The following is a 21,527-nucleotide window of genomic DNA, read 5'->3' as shown; positions in this document are numbered from 1 at the left end:
TTCAGGAAGGAAGAGATTCTTTATTGGATCACCGATCGGGACTCAGAGGGACTAACGTCACCAAAATACCACAAGTTCTGAGCCCCGGACAATAGTGCAGGCTCCTTATATAGGCACATAACTCCTCCCATATTAAGCTCCACCCGCACATTCTCTTAACCAATCAACACAAATAAGAATTAACTTCCTGTTTGACCGCATGGCTTGTCCAGCACAATGGAGGAGGGGAATACTATATCCTGTATTCTTGCACATGCTCCGTACACTACTGATCGTATCTTGCCTCGTGCAACCAACTGATCGATACGTCAGCATATGCACGTACACATGCCACGTGGTAATCTCGGCCTACTAAATTTATTTTTACCGAGATTCCACCACATTCCCCCCTTTGATGCCTCTTGATATTTTACAATTACTTGAGGCATCACTTAACCTTAGTTTGCTTACACCGCAAGTTACCTTGAACCAGACCAGACTTGTCTTATGATGTGAATCTTCAACACTCATCTTCCTGCATTGGTTCTCCCTGATCTAGAGCCTCATATTTATAAATTGCCATTATCTGTGCAGCAGCCTTCCTCTCTGCTATATTTTCTATCAGACTTTGCACAGACCTAACTACTAAGGGTATAAGACACGGCAGGAGTAGACACAACATTAAAATCAGTAGGACTCCACCTACCACTGCCTTAAGCCCTCCAAACCACTCATACCAGCTACCAAACCAACTGCTTGGATTGTACCCTTTCCATACCTGAGTAGGCACATGCGCTAGTTTAACCATATGGCTAGTAAGCTCAGCTATTGCTTGCCCTTCGTCATCTATTTGAAGACAGCAATTGCTCAGGTTAAACTTCCCACATACACCTCCCTCTACTGCCAAAAGGTTATCCAAGGCTAATCTATTTTGGTATACTGCTGTCCTCATCCTGGTATTATGCTTCGCTAGAAGATTGAGCGCTTGTGATGTCTCGTTAGTAATGATCTCAACCACCGCCTGTAATCTTATAATGCGGTTGAGCATATAAATAGGGGTTCTATAACCAAAGGTACCATCTTCTGCCCACGTGGCTGGCCCATAATAATCTATAATACGCTGGGGAGGCCATTCATTATCTTCCCAGGCGCCTATCTCTATGGGTCCCCTTTTCTTCCTATGATTCACATCATACACTTTAACACCTAAAGTCTCACCTGTTTCAATAGGTAACAAGAAGAAGGATGGTTTAAGCATACCCAACACACATGCCCCTTCCCAGTCCTGTGGCAACTCCGAATAGGCTTTCTTACCACAGATCCAGTACAAATTTGCTGGGGCTCTCCAGGTAGATGTGATGGATAGGTCAAACCACACATCCTTTAAATTGGCGTATCTAGCAAACGGGTTAGATGGTTCTGAGACATTTGAAGCCGACCACCAAGTTGTATTCTTTGTATCATCATCATAAGCTTTTTGCCCTAGACAAGTTAATTCTCCTACAGAAGTATTATACATTATTCCTTTCCTTGCTATGCAAACATAACCTATGATGGAGGTCTTTAATCTCCAATCAGATTTACCTCTAACACTCATATGATAATCGGCTTGTGTAGATATTAGTTGATCAACTGCCTCAGAACCGGACATTACCTCCTTTGCTTCCCAAGGCCATTGGTCTCCCATGTTAGTACCTCCACACACATAGCAGTTGGTAACATTAAGACTACCGGCAATACTTTTAGCTAAATCAATGAACAGGTTTTTAGCATTATGGGGGATCTTATTATCTATACTCATCTCTTCATAAAAGGAATGGTATACTTGATGAGTTTGGGAGGATACCGTATCAGTCTCTATCCCTATAAACAATACTGTCCCAGGATCTAAACCCGTCCCATATATTTGAAACCCAAATAAATTTCCATACTTGTCTAAGAACTTGTCGGGGTTATTTATAAGTATATGGACTGGGTTGCACTCCATAGACTTACAATATGGGCTGGTAGGCAACTTAGTCACAATCATGTCCTTGTCTACTGTCTGTCCCCAAGTTGCCCACCCCACACAAGACCAATATGGGCAAAAGTTATAATCTCTATTTGGGCATCTAGGACTCACATATTTACTTTTATTACTGGGACAAATATATTTATCATTAGACCCATACGTCCTCTCCCATCTAAGATCCCCACATACATTCCACGGCTTTCTACCACTTGATATCGCCTTACATGCATCAAATAGCAGAACACCCGAAGAATATACGGATTCTAATACTGTCTTGTTAATTAGGGTCCCCTGAGGATCTCCATTCCTGAGAGTCAACCAAATTGTACGAGGTTGATACTCCGGACTGAAGCACTTAGGTTCTCCTACTCCTAAATGGCACACACTATATTCTATATTAAGGTATCTACATCTTGATACATCTCCTTTACACTCGTATTGTGAATGCCAAATTAGGGTTTGGGAAATATGGTTACCTGTTCTCGTAGTCTTAATGCATACCTCACAGCTAGGAGTGTCGGTACCTCTACCTTCCTGAATATAAAAACACACATAAATAAACATTATCAAGAATACATCTTTCACCGTCATCCTCAGTCTTCGTCCGTGCAAAGGCACCTCAGCTTCCAGGATGTAAGGGCTGCAGGGAATGGAGTTCTGCTCGTCTTCACAGGAGTCCCTTCGAGACTTTCCTGGCTTATATACTATATGTCGGTGAGCGGACAGGCTTTATTATGGCCGTCTAAAACACTCACTTCACCAAATCCCTGTAACAATAAAATTTATAATCCACAAAAGTTCCTCGTTACTCCGACTGAGTAGTGCGTTTTAACCGGATCTTGCAGGGATTCTCTGGATCTGCTGTAACTTGCCAAGAATCGACTGCTGCTGGTTTAACCCTGGAGTGATGTATCCACGGAGTCACTTCGGCTACTTTTATCGCTGTAGGGGTAGACAAAAGAACAACATAAGGACCTCTCCACTTGGGCCCTAACGGTACATTATTCCACTCTTTAATCCACACTTGATCTCCTGGATGGTAACTATGAACTGGGGGATAAATATTCACAGGTAATCTATCTTGTACCCATTTCTGCACCTCCTCCATAGTCTTACCCAACTCTACAACCTGCTGCCGGGTAATTCCTTCCCCCAACTGACTCAAATCCCCCCTTAAGTTACCAAGTACGGGAGGTGGTCGCCCATACATGATTTCAAAAGGAGAGAGGCCCATCCTTCTGGTAGGGGTACTGCGGATTCGCAATAGAGCTATGGGTAAGAGAACGTTCCACTTAAGTTGGGTTTCCTGACACATTTTAGCCAACTGATTCTTAATAGTTCTATTCATTCTCTCTACCTTACCAGAACTCTGGGGTCTATATGCAGTATGAAGCCTCCACTTTATACCAAGCATATGAGTCAGTTGTTGTAGGCACTGATGAACAAAAGCTGGACCATTGTCCGATCCTATAGAGCAGGGTAGTCCATATCGGGGTATTATTTCTCGTAGCAGGAATCTCACAACTTCCCCTGCTTTCTCTGTACGAGTAGGACATGCTTCTACCCAGCCTGAATAGGTGCACACAATTACCAGCAGGTAACGATGTCCACCCGATTTAGGCATCACTGTAAAGTCAATTTGTAGATCGGACATGGGGAGTCCCCCCATAAACTGGACTCCTGGTGGCTTTACTGGTCCTTGTCTTGCATTATTTTTAGCACACGTTACACATCTGCGTACAATGGCCTGAGTCAAGTTGGACAATCTTGGTATGTAGAAATGTTTCCTGAGAGATTCTTCTGTACTGTCTCTCCCAGAATGTGTCCCGTTGTGATAATTTTGGACAATTTCTACCGCTAGTGATGCTGGAATGACTATTCTTCCATCTTCGAACTGATACCATTTGTTCTCCAAGTACTTTCCAGGTTCAGTCTTTAACCACTCCTCTTCTTGAGCTGTATAAACTGGAGTCCATTGAGACAGTGGAGTTGGTATAAGAGCAGCTATGTGCCCCACATATTCCTGTCTTCCTGATTCAGCGGCACGCTTAGCTGTACTGTCTGCCATCCGATTTCCCTTGGTTACATCACCATCTCCTCTCAGATGCGCTCGACAATGTATGATACCGACTTCTTTCGGCTCCCACACTGCTTCCAATAGTTGTAGGATTTCAGCTGCATACTTGATTTCTTTGCCTTCTGAATTCAGTAGTCCTCTTTCTTTATACAAAGCTCCGTGGGCATGAGTGGTTAAAAACGCATACTTGGAGTCCGTGTAGATGTTCACTCTTAAACCTTCAGCCAATTGTAACGCTCGTGTCAGTGCTATCAATTCTGCTTTTTGTGCTGATGTTCCTTTCGCCAGTGGCCGAGCTTCTATCACCTTGTCTATTGTTGTTACTGCATATCCTGCATAGCGGAGCCCTTCTTTCACATAACTACTGCCGTCGGTGTAATATTGAACATCGGGGTTCTGGATGGGAAAATCACGAAGATCTGGTCTACTTGAAAATACTTCATCCATTACTTCCAAACAATCATGTTGACTTTCAGTAGGTTGTGGCAAAAGGGTAGCTGGATTTAAGGTGTTTACAGTCTCTAAATGCACTCTTGGGTTTTCACACAACATTGCTTGATACTTGGTCATACGGCTGTTACTAAACCAATGATTTCCTTTGTAATCCAACAACGTCTGTACTGCATGTGGGACTCGTACATAAAGTTCTTGACCCAGAGTGAGTTTATCGGCTTCAGCTACTAGCAGGGCGGCTGCAGCTACGGCTCTTAGACAAGGTGGAAGTCCGCTGGCCACTGCATCCAGTTGCTTAGACATGTAGGCAACAGGTCTTTGCCATGATCCCAAGTACTGTGTCAATACTCCCACAGCCATTCTTCTTTGCTCATGTACATACAGGTAGAATGGTCGTGTGTGATCAGGTAGACCTAATGCTGGGGCACTCATCAAAGCCTTCTTCACATCTTCAAATGCCGTTTGCTGTTCTTGAGTCCATAAGAAGGGGTCGTGCTCTGTACCTTTTGATCGCTGCATACAGAGGTTTTGCCAGTATCGCGTAGCTGGGAATCCATATCCTACAGAAGCCTGCTGCCCCCAAGAATTCTCGCACTTGTCTTCTATTCTTGGGTATCGGTATTTGGCAGACAGCTTCTTTTCTCTCTGGCCCCATAATTCTTTGACCTTCAGAGATATGGAATCCCAGATATTTGACAGTTGGCAAACACAACTGAGCCTTCTTTCTAGACACCTTGTATCCTGCCTTCCAGAGAATGTGTAGTAGATCGTGCGTCGCTTGCTGACATATTTCTTTTGTAACTGCTGCTATCAACAAGTCATCTACATATTGTAACAATACACACTCTCCTGGGATGGACTCGAAATCCAGTAGATCTTGACTTAGAGCTGAACCAAATAGGGTAGGTGAATTTTTAAACCCTTGGGGCAGTCTTGTCCAGGTCATTTGGCGTTTTGAGCCCGTTACAGCGTTTTCCCATTGGAAAGCGAAGATACATTGACTTTCTGCGGCAATTCGGAGACAAAAGAAGGCATCTTTGAGATCTAAGACTGTGAAGTAAGTAGCCCCGCCCGGAATTAAAGCAAGCAGGTTATATGGATTGGGTACAACTGGATGTATACTAACAACCGCATCATTGACTGCTCTCAAGTCCTGCACAGGTCGATACTCATCTGTACCGGGCTTTTGAACAGGCAGCAATGGGGTGTTCCAGGGGGAAGTACAGAATTTTAGGATACCATACCGTATGAACTTATCCAGATAAGATTGGATGTTCTTCTTAGCCTTCTGCGGGATGTGGTATTGTCTTAGGCTCACTGGATAAACCCCAAGTTTTAGTTCGATTTTAATAGGTGGAATATTGCGGGCCAGTCCTGGTGGGTTGTTCTCTGCCCACACTCCTGGTATGTTGAATAAGGATTCATCACTCCTAGGGTTTTGGATAGTCAACGCTGTATAAAGTCGCCACTCTTCTTCCTTTGGTACGGATAAAGTCATAATACCTGAAGGTCCATTAAACTTTAAAGATGTTGTTCCATTTGGTAGGAACGTAATCTGCGCTTGTAACTTAGATAGCATATCACGTCCCAGCAATTGGACTGGACATTCAGGCATATAAAGGAATTGATGTTTTACTACGTGACCTCCCAATGTACAGAGTCGACTTTTAAGAACCGGTTTTGCAGCACTTCTTCCAGTTGCTCCTATCACAGTAATAGTCCTTCCAGATGGAGGAGCAACTAGATTAGTCACCACCGAATGTTCAGCACCAGTGTCGATCATGAACGCACTCCTTTTTCCCCCTATTGATACATCGACCATAGGCTCCGCTCGACCAAGGGGGATGGAGCCCGGTCGGTATCAATAGTCCTCCATGACCGTGTCAGCCAATCCTACAAAGTCCCTACCTTCTCGATCGCGGGACCTTTGCGCTGCTGGAAAATACCTGTCTTCCCTAACACTTCCTCTGTTCCCATTACTCCCTCTATTACCATTACTCCCTCCGGGGCCTCCTCTACCTCTCGCTCTGCCTCTAAAGTTTCCATAACCTGTCCTAGGTCTGTCTCTCTCAGACTGTTCTCTTCGCGGACACTCATTTCTCCAATGCCCTTCTTCCCTACAGTATGCGCACTGATTTCTACTTGGAGGTTCCTCATTCCACTTACTATCGCCTCTATCTGGGCCCCGTCTATCTACGCCTGCGATTGCTACCGCTAGCATATCAGCCTTTTTACGCATCTTGCCCTCTTCCTCTTTCTTACTTTCTGTTTCCCTATTCATATATACCTTATTCGCTACCTCCATTAGTTGGGAGATAGACATACCTGCAAACCCTTCTAACTTTTGTAGCTTGCGCTTAATATCTCAGTAAGCTTGGCTGACAAAGGCGGAGTTCACCATTCGGGAATTATCTGCGTCTTCCGGATTAAAGGGGGTATACAAGCGGTATGCCTCCAATAATCGGTCATAAAAGACACTGGGCGCTTCATCACTTTTCTGAATCACCTCAACTGTCTTCGACATATTAATGGCTTTCTTTCCTCCGGCTTTCATGCCAGCAATTATAGCGTCTCTATAGGCTCTGAGTTGAACCATATCAGCACCGTTTACATTCCAGTCGGGATCGGTATTGGGATAATGTGTTGCGGCCCATGCTGCTGGATTAGCTTGATTCAAAGCACGGGCTCTATCCTCTAGCGCTTTAATGGCTGCTTGATTAATTCTTGTCCTTTCCTCATTGTTAAACAAAGTCATTAATAACTGCTGGCAATCAGCCCATGTCGGGTTATGTGTCTGAACTATTGAGGTGAACAGATCAGTCATAGCTTGTGGTTTCTCGATATACGAGGAATTGTGGGTCTTCCAGTTTAAGAGATCGGTTGTTGTAAATGGGACATATACGAAGACTGGGTCAGCATGTGCCATTTGACCTGCGGCATCGATATAGGCTGACCCGGGATTCAGGCGAAGAGGCATCTGGTAATGTCTTAATTGTTGGGTACCGGTCAGTTGTCGGGTTTGTATGGGGCTACGTAGAGGGGCGTCAGTCATGGGTTCCAGTCGGGGAGAGATAGGGCATGAGGATGTGGGAGCTTGGTTTTGGGAAAAGGTAGTGAATAAAACACTTCGAGCCGAGCTAGAAGAAGCTTGACCGGAAGTCTGAAGTGGCGCCAAATCAGGATATTCAGATCTAGTGGGGGTTAGCTCTGATTCCGGAAGGGGAGATTTAGTACGAGAGGGGGTGGATTCTGTACTGGAGGAGGAAGCGGAAGTGGATGAGGGCAATGAGGGGAGGGGTGCAGGACTTCCTGCATTTGCGTCACTTCCTCTTAAAGGAAAGTAAGGGGGCGGCAAAGGGATCTCGGACTCAGGGGGCGTGTCCAAAATGGGCATAACACCAGTCCTAGTGGACAAACAAGTCCTAGCCACCATGAGGCGACACTGCTCCTCGTGGCATGTCTGGATCCATTTTGGCGAGTCATTTACGGCCTGTCTCCAACAATCAATATAAGGAAACTGTCCGTAAAGTTCAGGCCTACCTGATACAGCCACGTGTAAGCGCTGTACCAGAGTTGGATCCAAACTGCCACGTGGCGGCCATGCGGCAACCAAAGTAGGCCACTCCCTAGTACACAAAGTGACCAAACGTACAGGAGACATTTTAACCCCAAAATCACATTTTGTAAATCCCTTTTTAAAATTCTTCACCATACAACCTAAGGGATCCGGAATCGTTGACTCCGACGCGCCCATACTTAACAATGGAACGTCGTCGACAACGAATACTATACACGCGTACTATTCAACAGTCACACCCGTTTCCTCTGGCAACAGCACCACGTGGTACGGTTACCAAGTGAAACGTACACAATAATACAATAAACACTCAGGGAATTCCCGTACACACACAGCTGTTACACTAGTCACTATATAATCAATATTATGCCCTTTGGCGAAACTATACAGTCACCCACGCTATAATTCTCTATATATGAATCACCCGTCTATAACACACCCCAGTAACATCGTCTTTTACAAATAGCGGTTACAGTACGGTTAGCATAGGTCAAAGCACAATTTAAGGTCACAATACAATTATTAGTGGTTATGGTGTTAAACATGCAATGGACGACAGTGATTAGTACTTATATACAGTGTCAGTAAATATACAGGGTTATGGTACCGTGCACTATAATACAGCAACACACTATTAACACTCTCGCTAGACGGCTGAGCTCGCGCTATCTAACAAGATATACACTTTACTAAACAATCTTTAACACATTTACAATTCCCAACTAAACTATTGGCCAGTACCTTGAATGGACTACCTAAAAACAATCTACATACGTTTTGGTTAGCCACACTGCCCAAGCACCACATATAGCGAGCTAGAGGACCGAATTTACACAGACGCCTCTTAGTCGATAACTATCAAAAGTCTAGTGGGTTCCAAATTTACACGCCTTCCCACTTAGCCAAGATAGGTTGAGAGCTAGCGAACCGAATTTACACAGACGCCGCTTAGTCTCCCGGTCCCTCCGACCTAGCGAACAAAATATACACCCTAGAACGCTAGTCTAGACAAGACACCGGTGTCCGGCTAGGGCTATTTACACCAGAGCCCCGCCTGACTAACAAAATCAAACGGTCTGACTAAAGAGCGTTCGATCGAGCGGTGCGCCTTCGCTCCTTCCCTCCGACAGAGGGGGCAGATTCCATACACAGATTTAAACCCCTTTTGGGCCTACCGCACAATCGGTATACCCCTAGTGGGTCTGCCGTCTAAAACAGCAGTTGTCTTACCTCCTCGTTCCTGAACCTGAGTTCACACTCATCGACGGGGACACCCCAGCACTTCTTACGTAGAGGCCGATGATCTCCTGGACAACAGACCAGTGGCGCCGAGACGAAGGGAGGTCCACGCAGAAGTTCAGGGGTGCAGCCGTAGAGAACGTGGGCAAAGATAGACCGTCTCACGCCTCTGCCTCTCAGCTACCGTTGAACGATGAGTTTCCCGGCCAATGCACCAAATGATACCGGAGAAACTGACGGAAGCGAAGCACAGAGAGATGGACACAGGTTTCTTCAGGAAGGAAGAGATTCTTTATTGGATCACCGATCGGGACTCAGAGGGACTAACGTCACCAAAATACAACAAGTTCTGAGCCCCGGACAATAGTGCAGGCTCCTTATATAGGCACATAACTCCTCCCATATTAAGCTCCACCCGCACATTCTCTTAACCAATCAACACAAATAAGAATTAACTTCCTGTTTGACCGCATGGCTTGTCCAGCACAATGGAGGAGGGGAATACTATATCCTGTATTCTTGCACATGCTCCGTACACTACTGATCGTATCTTGCCTCGTGCAACCAACTGATCGATACGTCAGCATATGCACGTACACATGCCACGTGGTAATCTCGGCCTACTAAATTTATTTTTACCGAGATTCCACCACACCACCTTCTCTTTCGTGTGGGTTATCAATCTGTAGGCAATGTCCATGTTTTCATTTCTCACATTTTATAGCTGTATAGAATTCGCCAGAGTTATTTTAGAATTGTTATCTCATTGTTTACATCCCTGTCATATTTACTAATGCATCTTATTTCATTCTGGTATTTAATGAGCTATTCATTTTGACGAGTGTATGTTTGATAACTTTTGGGTTATCCTCTTTCTTTAAACCTGTTGCTTAGTTCATTTGTCTATGTTTTGTTTGTCTTTGTTTTGAATCCTTCTGGTCTTGAGCCTGGGTGAATCTTATCCTTTTTGTGACAACATATTTATTTTTCTTTTCTTGCAAATGGAGTTCATATAAAGATTAGGGTTATAGTCTAGCTATCGAAAAATAGCTGAACTTTATGTCGCAACCATTTGTCTATTTGTTATTACTTCATCTTTCTTACACTTTTTAAAAAAAACTTTTTCTTTGTCCTCACTCTCTTTGTACCCTATCATTTTATCATTTTTCTGTCTTTATTTCTCATAATTTTTTCCCCTCATTATTATGCCACAATTTTGAGTTATTTCTGTAAATATCAAATTGTAGTGAGCTGAAGTGCAAAATTTGAGCAACAATAACTGATTTGGGGAAAAAAACTCTAACTGTGCCATAGTCCGCTTTCACTAATTATATCCAGAATTTTGTAATTAGATTTTTCATTTCACTAGAATTTGGATAGAAAATGTATATACCTCAGTGAGATTCTAGCCAGGTGCCTTACATTATAGAATTATTGTGATAATCACTATTGTACATATGCTTTCTCCCAACACAAAATGCTTTTATGCTGTGAACGTCTGTTCTCACGTTCACGTAAACATTAATAAAAACTAACAAAAAAAAACAAAAACCTCACATGTGGCAAAAATGTATGACTGTGTAAACATTTCAGTTTTATAGAGTTATTCACTAAAGTGAGCGTTCAAAGTGAATTCGAGCTGAATTTCACATTTAAGGTCAAAATAGCCAAACTGGAAACATCTTTAACATAGCTATGCTTCCAGTTCAGCTACTAATGCCTTGAATTTGAAATTCACTTTAAAAACTAATTTTAGTGAATTGCTTTGCTAGTTTTTAATTTTTTTTAAAAAAAGTCTCTTTCATACTTATCACGATAGTCTGTTTTTTTTAATATGAATATAACTTTAGGACTTCACCTTAAAGAGACACTCTAAACACCTAATTCACCTAAGGAACACACCAGGCACCATAACTACTACATACTACTGTATTGGCGATGGTACCTGGTTTGTTCCCTCAATTGTAAGTAGTCACAATGTGTTTGAAAAGTTTTACTTCTTAACTGGCGTCTGCCCGGCTACTACAAACACTGGAGAGCCAGATGCTTCTAAGCAGGAATTCACGTTGGCTTTCCTGAGCCCTATAGTGATCACTTTTGGTACAGATCAGATTCCATTTTAAGGCGTTTACACTGATACCTGTTCCTCAAACACTGGACCTGGATGTGTGGTTGTTACGAGATGCTAAAAAGTAGAAAAGACTGACAATCGCCTTGCTATGGCTCTTGCCTTCTCCTAGAAGACACTACTAGATCAAGTGCCCTGAAATCTGACCAGGTTATATACTCCGGAGCAGCCTAGCAACTCAGACTTGATGCATGGAAGTGTTCATTGACCCGGTACTCCGCTGTGGTTAGTCCAACCCTTAACCTGTTGGCGATCTTGCATCGTAAAGATGATCAGGGCGCTATTTGAACTGTAGACAGTTCTACAGTAAAGCTATCCAGAGATACCACATATGCAGGGTTTACTGGGGTAGAAACGTATAATGGGGTGGAGATTTTAAGGCGCCCTGTTTTTGGGAGGTTAGGTAGATTAGCGGCACTCAATCTAGTTCTCTCCCAAACACAGAGAAGCCTGGGTGGGATTTGCATTGTTTGAGTTAACTACCCCCTAACGGGGGTCTTTGTATAAATATGTGCACTGTAACCCAATAAAGAATTCCTGTGTTTCATGCTTCATCAAGTTTCGACTGATGTTTGGGTGTTTGCGGCTATATCGATTAACACTCTGCGGGAAAAGGAGAGCGACTTTGGTGGAGATACTCTGGTTGTGTATCGGAGGTCTGCCACAGTGATGTATCACGAGCATACCTAATTAAAGGACCACTATAGGCACCCAGACCACTTCAGCTCAATGAAGTGGTCTGGGTGCCAGGTCCCCCTAGTTTTAACCCTGCAGCTGAAAACATAGCAGTTTCATAGAAACTGCTATGTTTACACTGCAGGGTTAATCCAGCATCTTAGTGGCTGTCTCCCTGACAGCCGCTAGAGGCTGCTTCTGCGATTTACACAGAGTAAATCACACTTATTTGACGCTTCGGCTCCACTCGGGAGCTGACGTCGATGGAGGGGGAGAGGTCACCAGTGCCGAGGGAGCCGGTGCTGGATTAAGGTTAACCATTTATTCACAGCGGAAGGGGTACTAAGGCTGTATAGCGTTAGGAATACATGTATTTGTATTCCTAACACTATAGTGTTCCTTTAAAAACGTTCACAGCCATACCACATATCAAATCAACCTCTCAATTAGCTAGCTATTTCTCATTGAAACGCATGGATGTTGGGGTGCCCGGTCTGATGCCATGCTTTGCAATCAATATCATTTGGCTGAGGCACAGTTTAACTTTTGACTATAGACTATATTTTTTTGCATGGGGAAAAACTTGGCTTCTTATTCAGAATTTCCCATTTAAATGCATGGATTTTAGAATTACAGGTTTGGTTCCAATTTTTAATGTGACTTCTTCCTCCTTACTCACTTCTGCTCCAGAGCAATGCTTCAATTAAAGCGGTCAGACTGTAGAGCAGCTTGTGCTTGCTGATGTTAAGATGTTGAGCTGGTCAGTTGAAGGGACAGGTTAGGCATCATAACACCTTCATATGAATGAATTTGTTATGGTGCCAGGAGGCTCCCCGGCACATTCTTACCTTCAGGGGTTAAACCCATTCAATGTGGCTGTCTGCAGATTTGGGGGGCACTTGCTCTGGTGCACCCTCCTTGGATCTGCACCTGTCTTGCGCTCTTGTGGGACATTCCGACTCAGCATTGAAGGATTTAATGTAATCTCTTCCTCTGTGTGCCATTACCCAGGATGAACTGGAGCCATGAAGCTGTTCCTGACTCTCACAGGCAGCCTGCTTTCCTGCAACCTATGGGAGCCGTTCAGACCATCAGGAAGGCAAATTCTTAGTCTGGCCATTTCTATGTCAGTGACATGGTGCCACGGATTACACTTTACCACATGTAGTTAAATATAATCCTCTCCCTCAAATAGAAAGTTTGTATGCTTTTTATTGATTAAATATTGGGACATTCTTTTGTTCTAATTTTTTGCTTGAAAACCCAGATGAGACAAAGTCAGCCTTATGTATTTAGTGTTTTGGAAAAGTAAACCCACATTTTAAAGTACACACACATACTGTTATTTGTATAAATTCTATGACATTTTCCATATAAAGAACTGCATACCTCTTGCTAGTTAAAGCAGCCAGTTGAGGGTTGCCATGAAACGCTGGATTGTTAGTGGTATTGGGAGTTGTCATTGTGCATCAGCAACCTGTACATGCACAGACTATAGCTGGTCATGATCACTGGTGGAAAAAAAAGGTACAAAACTTCTGCAAGTTTTGGATCATAACCACCCAAGTACCTGTAAGACTCTTAAAGGACCACTAAAGTATCCCAGACCACTTTATCTCAGTGAAGTGGTCTCGATGCAGTGTTCCTGTTATTTTAATCCTTCCATGTAAAACTCTGGTGTTTAGTTGAAACAGCAATGTTTACATGGAAGGGTTAAATACACCAATAAAGGCCGTCTTCCTGCCTGGCGCAAATGGGCCTACATAGCCAAGTTAAACTTTGCTATTCAATCAGATGGTTTTTCCGTACGTGCACCCTAGTCTCCCAATGTTTCCCTAAGGGCCATGGAATTACTGCGTGCTAAAGAGGCAGAGTAACCGTAGCGAGACTAGCGCCGCGAGGTAGTAAAGGTAAGTAATATTCTCCTTTTAAACCCTCACAGCGAGGTTCCAGCCACTTATAGGAACAGAAACATTATAATATTATTTTTTTATTTGGTATTCCTAATGCTTTAGTGTTCCTTTAACCCCTTCCCGACCACGGATGTATCAGGTACGTCTGACAAAAAACGGTCCTTAAGGACTGCGGATGTACCTGATACGTCCGCAGCGAATTAGAGCACTGGAATCGATCATGATCGCTTCCAGACGCTCTCACGGTATTGCAGAGATGCCTTGATGTCGAGGCACCCTGCAATACCCCCCTCGCTGCCGGGCCACCGGATAATCGCCCCCCGGAACAATCACTTCCGGGTTGCCCCACGTGGTGCCCGGTAGTGAGGCAGAGCATCGGAAGCCATCAGGCAGGTATATATATTTATATCAAAATACACTTAGAATGAAACAATAAAAATAATACGAAATATACATATGTCTATATGCATAATTACTTAAATAATTTCATAAATATACAGGTAGACTTCAAATATATAAATCTGTATAAATGTTTAAATTCTACGTGCATATTTATGTAATATTTTTACATAATTAAGAAATTTTATTGATTGCAATTGGGGGGACCTGCCTGACAACCCAGGCCAAAAGTCCAGAGAATTTAAATTGCTAGCACTATATTTAACCCTGTAACTTTCCAAGACACCCTAAAACCTGTACATGGGGTACTGTTTTACTCGGTAGACCTCGCTGAACACATTTTAGTGTTTCAAAACAGTAAAACAGATCACAGCAATGATATTGTCAGTGAAAGTTACTTTTTTGCACTTTTCACACACAAACGGCACTTTCACTGATGATATCATTGTTGCAATACGTTTTACTGTTTTGAAACACTAATATTTGTGCTCAAAAAAGTCTCCTGAGTATAACCGTACCCCCCATGTACAGGTTTTATAGTGTTTTTGAAAGTTACAGGGTCAAATATAAGGCTTGATTTTCTTTTTTTTTCACATTGAAATTTGCCGGATTGGTTATGTTACCTTTGAGAGTGTATGGTAGCCCAGAAATAAGAATTACCCCCATGATGGCATACCATTTGCAAAAAAAGACAACCCAAGGTATTGCAAATGTTCAGTCTTTTTTAGTAGCCACTTAGTCACAAACACTGGCCAAAGTTAGATTGCTTAATGTGTTTTTGCATTTTTAACACACAAACAAATATTAATGCTAACTTTGGCCAGTGTTTGTGACCAAGTGGCTACTAAAAAAGACTGGACATACCCCATATTGAATACCCTGTATTTTCTACTTTAAAAAAAAATATGTACGAGGGGCGGAGCCAACTGTGGAACAGAGAGGACACGTTTTCCCCGAGCTCCGAGCCTGGCTCGCTTATACTACAAAATATACCGGGAACGGAGATCTCCGAAGCCAAATCCCGTCACCAGTCGAGGGGAAAGGAGAATGGGACGGAAAAACAAAAAACCCAAGAGCGATCGGACCCCAACAAGCCGAGATATCGGTGAACTCCTGAGGGGCGCCCAAAGGGCCGCATCGGACAAAATGGCGCTGGAGGGAGATGACTCCTCTTACTCCTTGGAAGGCAACCAACTCGACATGGGAGAGGAGATACCACTCGACATACCCATAAGACCTTATCATACGATTTCAATCAATGTCGGATAAGGCCCTGCTGCTCACAGCCACAAGGGGGAAGACCCCAATACACTTCGAGGGCTCATCCCTAACGCTGTTCCCTGATCTCACCCGCAACACCATCGCATGGCGCAGGTCGCTGAGACCGCTGCTGAACATCCTTCGAGCACAGGAGATCCAATACCGCTGGGGAATTCCTAAGCAGCTTCTATTCACTCACATGAATGTTGCCTACAGGGACCGGAGCTACACGGAGCTAGAAGCTCACCTACATAAGATTGGCATCACGAGACCACATAGACCCCTCTGCCATCAAATAATTCACCCCCCGCACGGGGCGACGCCCAGGACAGGAGAGACTGACCTGAGGATTACACTACGAGCAGCCACCCTCAGTTCACCTGTTGGACGATCTGGCTCCTCCTAACACCACCACCGATGACCACTCAGGCTTATAACCTATAACACTGGTTTGAACTTTCTCTCTGTTCACAAAATTCTTCAGTTTATAGTTGTTTTATATTTATGTTTTTTTTTTTTGTTACTCTTTTCATTGGTTGATTGTTTAAGATAGCCTTCGCAACACCTCACATACTTAGGCCGACACAGCCAACCTACGTGACCTCTGGCCTGAGGATTCCTAACCACGGACGAGACATCTCTCTCCTCTCTCCCCCCACCCCCTTCCGGGCCTCGTTACCCTAGAGAGTTGCAGCCCAAGACTTGCAACCGATACCGGAGAGGTAACCCCCGACAGGGATACACAAGACTCACTGACACGACAACACGTACGCACCCTGGGGACAACACTGGACGTACCCACTCATAAATTACTTTACTTCCCTCATCTCATTTTCATTACCCTCGACTCAACTCATCCGCCTAACATATACATTCTTGCAAGCCTAGCCGACATATGAGATGTCTTCTAGCCAACCCTTCTGATCAGACACATACAGTACACGACAATAGCTGACAGATGTCACCATATGGGCTGGGTATACCATATAATTGATGTATTCTATGTATACTTCGCTTTTAAACCAAAAACAACAGTGCAGTATGCATAACCTTTTCTGCTTGCCAATTGTCTATTACGGAAATATACATGTGCATACCACTGCAATTTGTATACTCCCTGCTGCACTGTCAAAAATAAAGAATTCAAAAAAATAAATATGTACATGTGAGGTGTGATTCAGAGATTTATGACAGATAAGTGTTACAATGGTCACTATTGATATATTTTAAAAATATATATTTCAAACAGCAATGTCCTACTTGTACTTATAGCCCTATAACTTTCCAAAAAAAAGCTAAGAACATGTTAACATTGTGTATTTCTAAACTCAGGACAAAATTTAGAAACCATTTAGCACGGGTGTTTTTTGGCGGTTGTAGATGCGTAACAGATTTTGGGGGTCAAAGTTAGAAAAAGTGGTGTGTTTTTTTTTTTGTTTTTTTTTACAATTTTTTAATTTATTTTTATTTAATATTTTTGCAGTGCATAGTTAAACAAACACGCTCGTATTGCCACAACAGCAGATGCAAGCAAAAAGTACATATGTTAAACATTTTGTGGCATGCAGTATTAGCACATTTTTTGGTTTGAAAGTCTCGAGTATATACTGTCGATACATTAGCTTGCTAGTTGGCTATTAGTTATTGCATTTAAGAGATAGGTAGCATAGGTGGCAACAAGCCTAAAAGAAAATAAAACAAAACAAATTAAAACATATACGCTTTGATACCGCTGGGTTAGCAGTCTTGAGTCAGAGTCCCTGTCCGGTGACTGATCTCGGCCTGCAGCCATCTCCCAGAGTCATGAGGCTAGCCGATTCCCTGGTTGGGCACCTGTTTTACATACGTGCAATGTCCCCTGCAGCAAGCCACGCTGTTGGTTGAGAGCGAGGTACTCCCCAGGCCCCAGGCCTGTTCCAGAGCCTGCACCTTGTTGCCACTAACTTGGGTATTCTTTGAGTCCAAGTTGTTCCCAGCCGGGAAGTTACAGGGAGCTGTACCACGTTGGCATCGGCTCGTTGTTCTCTCGTGCATGCGTGGTCTGTGCTTTGAGGGTATTCCCCGGGTGACTCTAGGCCCAGGAAGGCATAATGTAGCGTGGTGTGTCTTTAGTGCGGTTGAGCTCCCTCACCCTGCGTCCTGTTCAGGCAGCAGCCAGGCCCCGCCCCCGTTTTTTTACAATTTTTCATCATATTTTATCATTTGTTTTATAGTAAATTATATGATATGATGAAAATAATAGTATCTTTAGAAAGACCATTTAATGGCGAGAAAAATGCAATATAATATGTGTGGGTACAGTAAATGAGTAAGAGGAAAATTACAGCTAAACACAAACACAGCAGAAATGTAAAAACAGCCCTGGTCCCAAACGGTAAGAAAATTGAAAAGCAGTCTGGTCACTAAGGGCTTAAAGGGTTACTCCAACTCATATGTTTTTTTTAATATACTATGCCGTATAGAGCATTACTCTTGGGTAACCCCCCCCCCCCCCCCCCCACAGCCCCATAGAACCCCTGCCAATAAGCTTCCATGCTCCCGTCCAACATCACAGGGGCCTTGCGTAGTCCAATCACTGAGAAACCTGTGATTGGACTGTTTCGCTGACTTAGGTCGTATGCATGCAATTTGAGCGGGCAAGGGGAGGGAGGGTAAAAGGAGTTTTCTCATTCAAAAACAAAATAGCCTCTTTCCTGGATTACAACTACCATCATCCCATCTACAACGTATTGTATATTTCACTTTATCCATAAAGATATTTCCTTTTTGTATACCAATTTATTTCTCTGATTTCCTGCAACTTCACAGTTGCTTTATTTCCTAAGTCATGTGTGTTGGGGGGGGGCAACTAATCCTTGGCAGACAATTAAAAGCTCTGAACCACCATACTCCTACCACCATGAAACCACTGAAGGGGTAATGGTGGTTGGAGTAACCCTTTAACCTCAAAAAGACACAGTATAAAAGTACTGAAAACCGGTACCACCTGGTGCCTACTCTTCATAATGCTAAATCCAACTAAAATATATTTATTCTAATCTGCTACTAAATAGTTTTTTTTTTTATTCTTTATTTTTCATTGTGCATGAGGCAACAGAACATTTGACAATGCCACAACGGCATATAAAAACTCATGTATATCACAGTTTGACACAAATATGGCATGAAGGTAACAGCACATTTTTTAAATGTATTATGATCGGGCTAGGCAGACATGTCTAGGTATGGTTCTCAGCAGTTTGTTATTTACGAATGAATGCTTCTCGTTCAAAACATAACAACAGGTAAGAGTTAAACATTTTCATCACCCTATGTAGCACCGCTTTGCTATCTAGTCATGAAATTCTAATGCTGTGTCAAGGGTTAGTGTGTGAATACAGGCTAAGTTTAAGTTTAAGGATGAGTTTACAACGTTTATGGGTACATGCAAATAAAGTTCTGCAGGGTTGGGATATGTCGTGCTATACGCTAATGTAGGTTCCATGCTAGCGGCAGGTAGCTGTCTATTTCTAATTATGCCGGCATGGCCGTTGAGTAACGGCACTATTTGTTAACGATGTAGGCAATATAAACATAAAAATATAAACAGGCTTCATTTCACATTCCCAAAATTAAACAAAGATAAGACCTTGGAGATTAACCAGACACAGGCGTTTAGCGGCAAGTCCGCTACTTAGACAGGCTTGGTCTGCCATGGTGTTAGAGCATCGTTTAAGTGTTAGCTTTACCCAGAGACTATACTCTGTGCCATATCAGCGCATCTAAGCGGGTTCCTTTAGATTAAGTTACTAGCTAGTTGAGTAACGTGTTTGTTTTCTGCTAACGTAGACAAAAATAGATTGTGTAACATATGGAGCTGTGCTGGGGTTTAACGATGTTGTATGCATGTATAGGTGTGTGTCTTCTAGGTGGAATATGTCTGTGTAGTGTTAGTCTTGGGGTTAACCTTTTAGCTGCCTCAGTGTGTGGAGTGTGGTCACTTGAAAAGCATGCGTGCAGAAAAATGTACGTTAATGCATAGGAGCAGTAGTAACATCTGCCTTGTTTGCGGTGGGGACAACTGGGTTCTGTGGCAGCAGCTGTAGGCCATAGAGATGTGTGGGTTTCGGAGCGTATGGTATGTTGTGGATTATGTACACTATTGCTTAGGGTGGTGTTTCGTCTCAGTCCTGGGGAATGATCCGAGTGAGCCCGTGTTTGGAGTGTCTATCTGGGGATGCTCAGCCGATGCCTGTTAGCGGCTGGAATGTAGGTTTGAGTGGCAAAAGTCCACGGTGGTGTCTGGGCTCGTTGGATAAGTCGGTCTCTGCTGCCTTCGGTTTCATGCTGGTGCTGGAGCCGCCATTAGTAGTTATGAAGGATGCTGGTGGCCTTGGTCTTTGTGCGGTGAACCGGCCTGTATCGGTCGCTGGTGCCGTCTAGTGGTGAGTATAAGAAAGTCCTGTGTGGCTCCCCGGGACTTTTTGTCTGTGAGTGCGGGGCCTAACAGTGCCGCGCTCTCTCTCCAATGGGGCTGGATGCTTAATGGTGGAGTGTTGCGGGGGTGGCCCTGGATAAGTCCCCTTCGAGGTTTTAGGCCTCCTTCTCCCTGCTGCCCAGATCCCCCTCGGGGTTCGTTTCAGCTTTGCGTGCGTCTGCTTGGGGTCTCTTGACTCCGGGGTGACCCCACGGCTCATGATCTTGGCCCAGAAGCTTGCGAATAGTCGGTTTAGCCTTTCCGACAGTGGGATCAAGCAGGCCTCGGATGTTGATGCCCATGTGGTTGCCGCCATGTTGGTTGTCTTTTGCCCTGCAGCGTTATTGAGCTGATGTTGGTACCTCCGTCTTGGGTTACATGCTGTGGTCGCCGGGATATCCCTCACCGGCGGGGGGGTGGAGGTGGTGTTCCAGAGAGACCTCCGACTCTGTGGGCTGCAGTCGGCTGGGGGATTGCCCGTCTCCCCTGTACCTTCTGAGTAGTCCGCAGGTAGGCCTCAGGTCTCTCTCCCGGTTGCGGCTGCCTGTTTTGCTCAGGATCTCGATGAATCTCCGTTTCCATGCTGTACCCCTTTCGCTTGGGTTGATAAGCAGTCTGTGTGGAGAATTGTGGTTTAATTAACAGGTTTTTGGCCGTTTTGCCCGGAGCTTGTCTACAGTGCGACTGCTCTGTTCGGCGTCCAGGCTCCGCCCCCTAAATAGTTTTTTTACCTGACAAACTTGTCTGCCCACTTTCCGGGATGGAGGTGGGCAGGTTAGAGGTTAGAGGGGTCTAGTCCACCCATGAAAGAGGTGGACCCGCCCTTGAAATGGGCAGACTGACAACCTGACCCATCAAGGCAGACCTTGCGTGGAGTATAACTGAGGCGCTGTATGCACGGTCCTAGTGCCCAGTCTGATCTTGCATCCTGAAATCTGCCTGGCAGGTTTACTCTGTTGGGCAGACTTCGAAATGCAGGACAGGTCCCTGGGACCTATTATTGCTAAGACAGTACCCCATGATGCAGTACTGTCTTGACAAATTTGGGACTGTTGACACCTGTGTAGTTTATTGTGTCTGATTCTTTATTTATTTGTTCCTCTATGCTTTACTTTGCATAAGAATTTTTTTTTCATTATGTATAATGGTAACATTGACAAAACTGGACACTGAGAGAAGCTAAAAGGACCAATAAAGTATTCCACACAGCTTCCTCTCAATGAAGTAGTCTGGGTGCCGTGGTCCTGTCATTTTAAACTGTCAATGGAAACACTGCCATTTTGTAGAATGTTTACATTGAAGGTATAATTCCACGTCTAGTGGCTGTCTTCCTGGCAGCCACTTGATTCGCTTCCTCCTC

At 43.9% G+C, this 21,527-nt stretch overlaps 1 protein-coding gene across 1 annotated transcript in view; it reads left to right on the top strand.

Moving 5' to 3' along the window:
• HID1 (HID1 domain containing) overlaps positions 1 to 21,527 on the top strand; it is a 62,623-nt gene that overhangs the window by 8,242 nt on the left and 32,854 nt on the right. The gene's annotated exons all lie outside the window — the stretch shown is intronic.

This window comes from Pelobates fuscus, chromosome 6 (genome assembly GCF_036172605.1).
Source record: "Pelobates fuscus isolate aPelFus1 chromosome 6, aPelFus1.pri, whole genome shotgun sequence".
Lineage (NCBI taxonomy): Eukaryota > Metazoa > Chordata > Amphibia > Anura > Pelobatidae > Pelobates > Pelobates fuscus.
Note: the sequence above shows the minus strand (reverse complement) of the source record. Positions and strands in the feature narration are given on the sequence as shown.